General features: G+C 39.4%; 1 pseudogene; it reads left to right on the top strand.

Annotated features, from left to right (window-relative positions):
* Window positions 1–7164, top strand: part of LOC105520252 — a 76480-nt pseudogene extending 69316 nt beyond the window's left edge.
* The last annotated feature ends 1347 nt before the right edge of the window (window positions 7165–8511 follow it).

Raw genomic sequence — 8511 nt, 5'->3', positions numbered from 1 at the left:
CACTTATGAAACTTAGTTTGGCTGGATATGAAATTCTGGGTTGAAAATTCTTTTCTTTAAGAATGTTGAATATTGGCCCCCACTCTCTTCTGGCTTGGAGAGTTTCTGCCTAGAGATTCACTGTTAGTCTGATGGGCTTCCCTTTGTGGGTAACCCGACATTTCTCTCTGGCTGCCCTTAACATTTTTTCCTTCATTTCAACTTTGGTGAATCTGACAATTATGTGTCTTGGAGTTGCTCTTTTTGAGAAGTATTTTTGTGGCATTCTCTGTATTTCCTGAATTTTAATGTTGGCCTGCCTTACTAGGTTGGGGAAGTTCTCCTGGATGATATCCTGAAGAGTGTTTTCCAACTTGGTTCCATTTTCCCCCTCACTTTCAGGCACACCAATCAGACTTAGATTTGGTCTTTTCACATAATCCCATATTTCTTGGAGGCTTTGTTCATTTCTTTTTCCTCTTTTTTCTCTAGACTTATCTTCTTGCTTCATTTCATCCATTTGATCTTCAACCATTGATACTCTTTCTTCCAGTTGATCAAGTTGGTTACTGAAGCTTGTGCATTTGTCACGTATTTCTCGTGTCATGGTTTTTATCTCTGCCAGTTTGTTTATGGCCTTCTCTGCATTGATTATTCTAGTTATCCATTCTTTCATTCTTTTTTCAAGATTTTTAGTTTCTTTGTGCTGGTTACATAGTTCCTCCTTTAGCTCTGAGAATTTTAATCGACTGAAGACTTCTCTCAACTCGTCAAAGTCATTCTCCATCCAGCTTTGATCTGTTGCTGGCGATGAGCTACATTGCTTTAGAGGGGAAGATGCACTCTGATTTTTTGAATTTCCAGCTTTTCTGCCCTGCTTTTTCCCCATCTTTGTAGTTTTATCTGTCTCTGGTCTTTGATGATGGTGATGAACTGATGGGGTTTTGGTGTGGATGTCCTTTCTGTTTGTTAGTTTTCCTTCTAACAGTCAGGACCCTCAGCTGTAGGTCTGTTGGAGATTGCTTGAAGTCCACTCTAGACCCTGTTTGCCTGTGTATGAGCAGCAGAGGCTGCAGAAGATAGAATATTGCTGAACAGTCAGTGTTGCTGCCTGATTCTTGCTCTGGAAGCTTCATCTCAGGGGTGTACCCTGCTGTGTGAGGTATGAGGTGTCAGTCTGCACCTAGTGGGGAATGTCTCCCAGTTAGGCTACTCAGGGGTCAGGGACCTACTTGAGCAGGCAGTCTGTCTGTTCTCAGATCTCAACCTCTGTACTGGGAGATCCACTGCTCTCTTCAAAGCTGTCAGACAGGGTCATTTACCTCTGCCGAGGTTTCTGCTGCTTTTTGTTTAGCTATGCCCTGTCCCCAGAGATGGAGTCTACAGAGACATGCAGGAGCTGCAGTGGGCTTCACCCAGTTCGAGCTTCCCTGCAGGTGTGTTTACCTACTTAAACCTCAGCAATGGCGGGCGCCCCTCCCCCAGCCTCGCTGCTGCCTTGCAGTTAGATCTCAGACTGCTGTGCTAGCAACGAGGGAGGCTCCGTGGGCATGGGACCCTCTGGGCCAGGTGTGGGATATAATCTCCTGGGGTACCATTTGCTAGGACCCTTGGTAAAGCGCAGTATTAGGGTGGGAGTTACCCGATTTTCCAGGTGTTGTGTGTCTCAGTTTCCCTTGGCTAGGAAAAGGAACTCCCTTTCCCCTTGCGCTTCCCAGGTGAGGCAATGGCTCACCCTGCTTCAGTTCTCGCTGGTCGGGCTGCACCAGCTGACCAGCACCAATTGTCCAGCACTCTCCAGTGAGATGAACCCTGTACCTCAGTTGAAAATGCAGAAATCACCTGTTCTCTGTGTCACGTGCACTGGGAGCTGGAGGCTGGAGCTGCTCCTATTCGACCATCTTGCTCCGGGATCAGTGCTAGGGTTTTTTTTAACACATGTCTTTGACTTGGATATTCTAAGAAGCTTTAAAAAAATTGTTGATGAGAAACATATGTATTGTAAGGATTCTCTATTAATTTAATATAGCAAAAATGTGTAACAGTAAGAGACTGTAAATAAATGATAGTTTATTCATAAAGTGATAAAATGATAGTTTATTCATAAAGTGGAATGCTTTCCAGACACAAAGAAAAATGTTATGGAAATATATTTACTGACATGAAACATTTTAAGTAAATATTGTTTAAATTAAAAAAGCAAATAATATGTGTAATGTATATATATGTGTGTGTACATGTGTGAGTGTATGTGCATACGTGTGGGGTTAATGGTGGAGAGATTTTGAAAACATTTTATTCTCTTATGAATGATTATCTATGTTTTTTCTGTGTTTTGCAGCTAGGCATTTTCTTTGTTTCTTTCTTTCTCTCTTTTTTTTTTTTTTTTTTTTTTTTGTTTTTTGCGTTGGGTTTTTTTTTTTTTTTTTTTTTGAGATAGAGTCTCACTCTGTAGCCAGGCTGGAGTGCAGTGGCTCAATCTCTGTTCACTGCAACCTCTGACTCCCAGGTTCAAGTGATTCTCCTGCCTCAGGAGACTGAGTAGCTGGGATGACAGGTGCATACCACCACACCCAGCTGATATTTGTGTTTTTAGTAGAGACAGGGTTTCACCATGTTGGCCAGGATGGTCTCAATCTCTTGACCTTGTGATCCACTCACATTGGCCTCTCAAAGTGTCAGGATTACAGGCATGAGCCACCACACCTGGCCCAGCAAAACGTTTTCACTTTCACATACATTTGATTTATGAAAAAGGACAAGGGGTGGGGAACATCACACACTGGGGCCTGTCGTGGGGTGTGGGGATGGGAGAGGGATAGCATTCGGAGAAATACCTAATGTAAATGATGAGTTAATGGGTGCAGCACACCAACACAGCACATCTATACATATGTAACAAATCTGCACGTTGTGCACATGTACCCTAGAACTTAAAAGTATAATAATAAAAAAAAGAAAGTAAAAAGGAGAAGCATAGTATAATACATCTTACATTAGAAAAATTGCATACATAAACATATTTGCATAGCTTGGTTCTGGAATCAGCAAATAATCTTTGGATGGCAAAGTTCAGGATACCAAGGAAAAGAATTAAATATAGACAACGCATGACCAAGCATTATTTAATGACATGCAGCATAGCCCAAGGTGGGGACCTACAGCAAAGCGTCTTAGGCCTCAGGGCCAGTGTGTGGTCACTGGCAACTCTAGTAGGAATAACAGAGAATTAGATACAGGGGTCGGCAAGAAAAAGAGAGCTCTAGAAGGGTTCTGAAAGTGCTCAATAAGTTCTGCCTTGGCTGGCCTCAAATATCACCAAGTAAGAGCAACATGAAAAAAAATCAGGCTTATGGTACAGTTTGCCTGTGTCCCGACTCAAATCTCATCTTGAATTGTAGCTCCTATAATTCCCAGGTGTCATGAGAGGGACCCGGTGGCAGGTAATTGAATCATGGGACGCATCTTTCCCGTACTGTTCTTGTGATAGTGAAAAAGTCTCATGAGATCTGATGGTTTTATAAAGGTGAGTTCCCCTGAACACAGTCTCTTGCCTGCTGCCATGTAAGATGTGACTTTGCTCCTCATTCGCCTTCTGCAATGATTGTGAGGCCTCCCCAGCCATGTGGAACTGTGAGTCAATTAAACCTCTTTCCTTTATAAATTACCCAGTTTCAATTATGTCTTTATTAGCAGCATGGGAACAGACTAATGCAATTTTCTTTATGCTTACATGGAGGTTCAGGGGACCTGCTAGTTGCTTTACCTGAAATGAGATCTCTTCATTGGGTTTGTTGTACAATTACAACATAGATGGCATATTTTTCCTGATAATTTCTAAGAGCAAAAGCTTAGCTAAATACTCAATTTCTGACCTGAAAAAAATGCAAAACAACTATTTTCTTTAAAAGTTGTCTTGTTTGGCAGATACATATATCTAAACTCCAGCAAATCTATATAAACTTGCTATTTGGAGATTCATAAAACTTGAGTAAGTCTAATTTGTTCTGTGGACCCGCAATCAACCTTCAAGAGTATTTTCTTTCTTTTCCTCTTTTAAACTGTTTACGGGGCATGGGGAGAAATAAGATCACTTAAGTATACTATTTAGGTCTTTCCTCCCTCCTTTCTAAGAGGCTCATAAATCAAAATGGAAAAAAAAATTCACACTTGTTCCCTCTCAGCAATATTTATTGAGGACTCAGACTGTGTACACAACTCAATCTCCCAGATACTACAAAGAGAAATGGTAGAATTATCCCCTGCCACAAGGCACTTACAGAGAGAAACAAAAACACATGCTCCATAGGCTGTATGCAAAGGAAGCTTCTAAAATATAAAGCCAACTGCACCCCGTGTGTGAGTTTATATATTTCCAACTTAAAGCCATAGAGATTCCACAGAAGGGGACAAATGAACCTAAAACAAAATTGAGATCTTAAATGGCATTTAAAATCTGATTTCTGAAAACATTCTCATACAAGAAATGAACAGAGAATAAACAAAACAACACAACACAAAACAAAATACATTCGATGCCAAGTGCTAAACAGCTCCATATAGAAATTAGTGTCATAGGACTGACATTAATATCATTGGGTTAGGAGGCTTTTTTTCCCCTTGTTTCATTGAAGTCTAGTATGCACATAGTAAAATGCTGGAAATGCATTGATAAGCATATGGCCGAATAGAGTTTGGCACGTGTAACCAACCCACACATCATGATCTAAAACATTCCAGCACCCCAGCAGCCTTCCTCTTGCTTCTTCCCAGACATTGCACACCCCATACCTAAAGTTATTCACTGGCCTGTCCTCTGTCAGACACAGGAGACTGGCAAAGAAAAAATTTTCTAGTGTGCCCATTAAGAAGAAAGAGAATATAATTTTATGAAAGCCAGCAGATGAGAATAGGAGATGGTAACACCATGGTGACACTAGGAGCGTATCAGGAGAGGTATTTGCACATTTCCCTCTCCCGACCTGAACACTGCTTCCTCCACCACCAACACTGGCCAGTTCCCACTCCCCCCAGAGCCAGCTCAGAGGTCCTTTGTAAAAAGCCTTTCCTATTCCTTCCAGCACAGGGAACTGCATCTACTATGTGCTCCAGAGTTCCCAGCATTTAGCTCTGTCAAACTCGTGTTTGTACCATTTTGTTTGTAATCACACATATGTCTCCCTTTGAAACTGTGTGTCTCTTGAAGAATGAAATCTGATTGTATTTATTTTTGTGTACCCCCATAAACTCCTAGCAGTCACATGCAAATATGTATGTTCTATATACATTATGTTTCATAGTTGAATTAGTTGAAGGAAGAGCCAGAAAACTAGTGATTAAAAGACTATGTCCTAGTTATTTTTCTTCCACCACTACTAGAACACTTTAGGAAGTACACACAGTTTTTCTGTTTCTTCCTTTTATTTCCATTTACTACAAACCAAATTTGATGATTTTGCACATTGATGTACTTCCAGGGCCTAGACTACATCCTGGCACTCGATAAGCCCTTAATAGATACTTTCTAAATACCTGAATGAGTGGGTGAATGAATAAAAAACTCCCCGTACACAGTTATTATAAAGTCGTGTCTTGTTGATCTCTCAATTATAAGGGGATATACATGATCAGCTGCTGCATACTGTATTAAACATGAAATCAAATGTGATGGAAGAAGAGTTCTATGTGTTACTGATTTTGAAAAGAAGACATGAGTGTCATTTTACATGGCTGTCATCACTGCCGTTATTGTACTCCTCCATAGACCTGCAAATCTTGTGGGTGAGCAACATGCTGGATAATTTTCATGGGGCAACTCATGCATCCACAAATCCTTTCAGCTTTGGGAAAAATGTGGACTCACAGAAATACTCACATTTTTTCACTCTCTGATTTAGTATGTTTTCTCTCTTGTGCACATATACCTTTTTCACACTCCTTCTCTTCATCTCTTCACTTCCTTCTAAGGGTTGATTGCCATTCCCCAATGCATTTCCATAAATCTTGTAAGTACACAGTATCAGTCCTCTTCTCATGATAACTGCCAGCTCAATGTATGTCTTAGTGGGACCCTGTGTCCCCCTCCCATCCTGACATGCCCATCTTGACACACAATACCTAGATTCTAATCCAGTCCTCTCAGAATCTCACCTCTGTTGGAAAAGAACGTCCTAATCCTTTCCAGAAAGTTCTATGAACATATTAAGTTAAATTAAGACCTGCCCTTTTCTAATACATCCTTAGTCCCCAAAACTCTGAGTTAGGGTGAAGATTCAGAGGACTCTAGCTAGCCTGCTGATTTAGAAGATTATTCTTCCCTTCTCTAGTTCTATGGTGCCAGTTCAGTCCCAAAGATTTACACAATTGCTTTGTGTCCATGCCTACACACCTCCAGTTTTTCCTTCACCTTTTGCTACAGTGACCCCAAATTTGACTTCTGGTCAAAATGACACAATAGTCACACATTGATGCATTAATTCCATTCAAAATGCAGAGCAATAACATGGTCTTGAAATATATTTTTAATGTACTTTTAAATATATTTATATATATATTTAAATCTATGTTATTACTCTGCATTTGAATATATATATATTTTATTGAATATTCAGTAAATATAAATAGAATATATATGTGTGTTCAATAAATATAAATAGAATCTATATTCAATAATATAAATAGAATGTGTGTGTGTGTGTGTGTGTATATATATATATCAGGAAATATATACATCAGGAAAAGGAGAGGGGCTGGCTCTGGAGTAGGGGCTGTGGCCAAGCACAGGAACCCAGCTGCAGTGACTGACAAGAAACTATTGAAGTTCCTAAGGCAATGAAATAGGATTTCACACGAACATACTCTATGGAGAGAAACAATCCTATGGAGGTTGTGGAGGCAGAGATGCCACATATGTCAAGTTAAAATCTTCTGACAGTCATAATTTTATTGTAAAAAGAGAATATGCCCTAACATCAGGAACAATAACACCCATGTTGAGCGACCCAGTTCAGTAGTGGAAAATGAAGCCCTTGAAGTCAATTTTAGAACAATCCCTTCACATGTGCCATTAAATGTACTTATTCCATCTATAAGGTTTTCTATGCTAACAGCTCTACTGAGAGTGCCAAATTCCCAATTGCACCTAAAATTACATTGAAATTGCTGATGAACTCCCTAGAATGTTAAATTAAATTAAATTAAATGCTAAATTTTTTAAACATGTTATTCCCATAGTTAGAAATTCTTTCATATTTTCTGTTGCCCGTATGCAGTTGCAAACTATGAGGTTCACTAAAAAGCTGATTACTGTCTGAGTTGAAATTTGGTCCCTGTATAAATGAGTTCAAGATATTTTCACAAACTAAAAAATTAACAAATATGCCGGTTTGTAGGTAGTTATACCTTATCCCTTGGTGAGACTTTTTAAGTTACAGCAGTAACCATAAAGTAAATGCTGAGAATTAAGTTTAAATGTGTAAGTACCACATATAAACACAGACTACCTATTGACATGTTTGTAGTGCTTTTTAAAAAAAAACCTTGTTCTGAATTTATTCTATTTATGGCTAGCATTGCTCAAATTATACAAATATTTCAGCATAAACATGCTTTAACGGCCGGGCGCGGTGGCTCAAGCCTGTAATCCCAGCACTTTGGGAGGCCGAGACGGGCGGATCACGAGGTCAGGAGATCGAGACCATCCTGGCTAACACGGTGAAACCCCGTCTCTACTAAAAATACAAAACTAGCTGGGCGAGGTGGTGGGCGACTGTAGTCCCAGCTACTCGGAGGCTGAGGCAGGAGAATGGCGTAAACCCGGGAGGCGGAGCTTGCAGTGAGTTGAGAACCAGCCACTGCACTCCAGCCTGGGCGACAGAGTGAGACTCCGTCTCAAAAAAAAAAAAAAAAAAAAAAAAAAATCTAAATGCTTACAGGATAATCCATGCTGATAGAGTAAAGAGTCGATATTATAAAGATGCCAGTTCTTCCAAATTTATAATGTGTATTTGGATACGCAAAAGGTCAAGAATGATCAACATAACCCTAAAGAGGAAAAAGGTAAGACAGCTTGCTCTACTTATATTAGTGACTATTATAAAGCTCTGTCTACTTATATTAGTGAGTATAAAGCTCTAACATTAAAATGGTGTGTTGATGGTACACAATAGACAAATAGACCAAGGAAGAAAATAGAGAACACAGAAACAGATCTTTATTTATGTAGACACTGATTTATAATAAAGGTGGAAAAAGGATAGCCTTTTCAATAAATGGTGTTAGGCTAACTGAATATTCACAAAGGGAAAAATGCTCTCTACATTATACCGTGGGAAAAAATCTATTCTGAGTAGTTTGTAGATACTCACATGAATGGCAAATAATAATAATGGAAAATAACACAGAATAGTATCTCTATGACCTTGGAAAAGGAAAATATATCTTAAGCAGGTCGTTAAAGAAAACAATGATGAATTGTGCTACATGAAATTAAGAATTTCTGTTGATCAGAAGTAAAAGGAACTATCAGCAGTA

The sequence above is a fragment of the Colobus angolensis genome, unplaced genomic scaffold (genome assembly GCF_000951035.1).
Source record: "Colobus angolensis palliatus isolate OR3802 unplaced genomic scaffold, Cang.pa_1.0 Scaffold374, whole genome shotgun sequence".
NCBI lineage: Eukaryota > Metazoa > Chordata > Mammalia > Primates > Cercopithecidae > Colobus > Colobus angolensis.
The sequence above is the reverse complement of the archived record's forward strand: the minus strand, read 5'-3'. Positions and strand labels throughout refer to the sequence as shown.